General features: G+C 49.6%; 1 pseudogene; it reads right to left on the bottom strand.

Moving 5' to 3' along the window:
* Positions 1-545: 545 nt before the first annotated feature.
* LOC107529706 (glycerol kinase pseudogene) lies at positions 546-2,207 on the bottom strand (annotated as a pseudogene).
* Positions 2,208-3,778: the final 1,571 nt, after the last annotated feature.

Raw genomic sequence — 3,778 nt, 5'->3', positions numbered from 1 at the left:
AATTACCTTTCAAAGGCCTTACCTCCTAATATCGTCACTCCAAAGAGTTTAGGGTTCAACATATGGATTTTGGGAGGACACATTCAGACCAAAACATTTAAAAATAAATAGGAGGTGAATGGCTGGAGAAGAAGTATTGTTGAAGCTAAAGAAATAGCATAAACAAATGAACTTGAGTGAGCAATAATGTCTTGCATATATGTAATTAGGGGATCAGGAATGGGAACATGAGGGTTAGGGAGGAAATTAGACCAACTGACAAATAAGTTTTATGTTTGAGTATAGTGAGAGATAAGATTTACTTATAAGGTTAAGAAAATTATAAAGAGCTTTAAAAATTAGTCAGAAACACCAATGTGATTTTTTTTCTTTCTGCAGCACTTTCTTTATTTCGAGCCACAGGTCTACTTGGAGGGTCACGCAGCAAGTGGCTTATAAATAAAATCAGAGTCTGTGAATAGTGTGGTCACATTAAGAGGCAGAATCGCTGGAGTCTCTCATTGGGTAAAGAGCTCGCATTGTTGGAATACAGGAGTTGGCCTTATTTATGGGGTACCTGAGATGTACCTTGCTCCGATTAACATTACCATGCTACTCACTACAAAAAAGCCCAAGGGTAGACTAGAGAAGATATTAGGATCACTGCTTTCAGAAGACTCCGTTGTAACCCAACCCATTGACTTCATCACAGCTTTCTTCCAGATAGAATAACGAATTTCACTTTCCTCAGCGTTGATCTGGGGTTCAAACCGCTCCACTGTGAAGGCGGACAGGTCCTCGGGTTCCAGACTCCAAATCCCAACCCCTTCTGCAGCCCCCGCTGCCATGGCGGCTCCCAGGGCAGTTATTTCTGGCATGGAGGGCTTCACCACGGGGATGCACAGAATATCCGCTTGCAGCTGCATGAGGATTTTGTTGTTGGTCATTCCTCCATCTACCTGCAGGTGTCTGAGTGGAATTCCACAGTCGCGGTTCATGGCATCCAAAATCTCTCGGGTTTGGAAACACACGGCTTCTAACGCGGCAAAGGCAATGTGGCATTTATTGGTGAACTGAGTGAGCCCACAGATGATCCCTCTCGCACTGGGATCCCAGTAGGGTGCATATAGCCCTGAAAAGGCTGGGACGAAATAGCAGCCGTAAGACGTACCTACTTCCTTAGCAAGTTTTTCAATTTCCTCTGAGCTCTTTATAATTCCAAGATTGTCTCGGAGCCAGCGAATAAGGGCACCTGCTATAGCCACAGAGCCTTCCAGGGCGTAGCACACGGGCTTGTCCCTGCCGAGCTTGTAGGCCACTGTGGTCAGCAGGCCGTGCTCCGAAAACACGCACTTGGGGCCTGTGTTACACAGCAGGAAGCAGCCCGTTCCATAGGTGTTTTTGGCCTGTCCATCCTGGAAGCACATCTGTCCCACCAGGGCCGCGGACTGGTCCCCCAGACACCCCGATATCGGCACACCTTCCAAGGTCCCAGATTTCATCAGGCCGTAGATCTCAGAGCAACTCCGGACATTTGGAAGCATTACCATTGGAATCTCAAAAAACTCACAGAGCTCTTGGTCCCATTCCAAAGAATGGATGTTGAAGAGCATCGTCCTGCTCGCATTGGTCACATCCGTGCAGTGGACCCCTCCGTGGGCCCCTCCCGTCAAGTTCCAGATGAGCCAGGAATCCACGGTGCCAAACAGAGCCCGGCCGTCGCCCGCAGCCCGCCGGACCTCCTCCACGTTGTCCAGCAGCCAGCGCAGCTTCACGGCGCTGAAGTAGGTGCTCAGCGGGAGGCCGGTCTTGGACTTGACCAGGTTGCTGGTTCCCGGGATCCGCCGGCTGAGGCTCTCAACCGTGGGCTGGGTCCTAAGGTCGAGCCACACGAGCGCGCTGTAGAGCGGCTCCCCGGTGACCTTGTCCCAGACCACGGTGGTCTCCCTCTGGTTGGTGACCCCGATGGCCTTCAGGCTGGAGACGTCCACGTTGAGGCGCGCCAGCTTCTCGCAGGCTTTGTCTATACACTCGTAGACCGACTGCAGGATTTCCTTGGGGTTTTGCTCCACCCATCCCTCCCGGGGGAACTCCTGTTTGATTTCCACCTGGTGATGGCAGAGGAGGTCGGCCGTCTTTGAATCGAAAATCAAGAAGCGCGTCGAGCTGGTGCCCTGATCCACGGCCCCCACCAACAGCCCCAAATCTGTTCTCTTCGTCGCTGCCATGAAACCAGCTCCCCGCGGGCGGGCTGGAGGGCGCCGCCGGTTCCCCTGGTGACGGCGACGGCGGTGACCGCGCGCGTGGGGGCGGGGCGGGGGCGGGGCCCCGTGTGACCGCGGGGCGCCCGCGGGGCCGCGAAGCGCAACATCCTCCCTTTCGTACGGTTTCTTTACCCAACAGAGAGCTGTGGAGTGGCTATTATGTGCCAGCCGTCCTGTAGTAGGCGTGTGGACAGCGTCCCCCCAAGTGCTCGCCTGTAACCCGTGGATTTACCTGGAAAGAGCACCTTTTCAGCCGCGGAGGTGCAGGCACACCGGATCAGGTTGGAGCCCGCATGGCCTTGTTCCTTGAGAGGTCAGGGAGACGCGGGGACGCAGAGAAACAGAGGCAGAGATAGGTTACACTGAAGAAGGCCATGTGACAGGGAGGCAGAGCTTGGAGCGTTGCAGCTACAAGCTAAGCAACGCCCAAAGCAGGGAGAGATGCGTGGGACAGGTTTTTTTTCCTCAGATCCTCCGAAAGGAACCAACCCCATGGACATCCTGATGGTGGACTTCTAGCCGCCCAAACTGGGAAGGAATAAATTCCTTTTGTTTTAAGCCTCCTCATTTGTGGTAATTTCTTACAGCAGCCCTAGGAAACTAACGCAGAACTCTTCTAGATGTTAGGGATACAACAGGGAATGAAACAGATAAAAATTCCTGCAGTTAGTTATTTTCATATGTTGTCTTTCCTCCTAGACTGTAAGTCCCTGGAGGGAGGGTCTCTCTTTCTTACTGATCTTTGTTTTTCATGATGTTCCTTCTACACTGTAGATGCTCAAAACATAAACTCTCAATGAGTAGGGGGCTAGGTAATGAACACTTGAAAGATTTGACTTTGGGTAGTGGGTGCACAATGCAACATACAGGGGATATATCACAGACTTGTACACCTGAAGCCTATATAATCTTATTAACCAATGTCACCCCAATAAATTTAATTTAAAAAATAAAAGTAAAAAAATAAAAAAGAGAAATACTATATAGTTTTTTTAAAAGCTAGGGATTCAGCAGGGTGTGATTGAGGTAGCACAGGTTCAAACACCAGGTCCACTGATAATTAGCTGTGGCTGATCTTGAGCAAGTTGTTGACCTTTCTGACTCTTCCTCTCATCATCTGTAAAACAGGAATCTTAATATCTGCCTCAGGGTATTGGGTGAGAGGACTTCATGAGGTAACGTGAAGTGCCAAAGTCATGGCTAGCTGCTAAATAGAGTTAGCTTCCTCTCTTTCCCTTCCCTATAATGGTACAGGGAAAACAGATTTTAAGAAGGCTAATTTGGCAATAAGAGAGCAGGTGGATTAGAAGGAAAGGGGTGGTGTTAGAGCATTGTTTGGAGGCAGTAGAAAGAAAGTGGCTCTGAAATTATGAGGGTATGGATTGGGGTGGTGATGATGTGAACTGAGTGGAGAAGATAAATGCAGAAATATATCTAAGGAAGAATCTGTGAATTTGACTGCTGATTGGAGAAAGAAAGAAAGAAAGAAAAAGAGAAATATTCATCCAGACTCCTACTGTAGTAGCCTCAGACAC

This window comes from Miniopterus natalensis, chromosome 1, assembly GCF_054644295.1.
Source record: "Miniopterus natalensis isolate mMinNat1 chromosome 1, mMinNat1.hap1, whole genome shotgun sequence".
Classification (NCBI taxonomy): domain Eukaryota; kingdom Metazoa; phylum Chordata; class Mammalia; order Chiroptera; family Miniopteridae; genus Miniopterus; species Miniopterus natalensis.
This window is presented reverse-complemented; position numbering and strand designations above follow the sequence as displayed.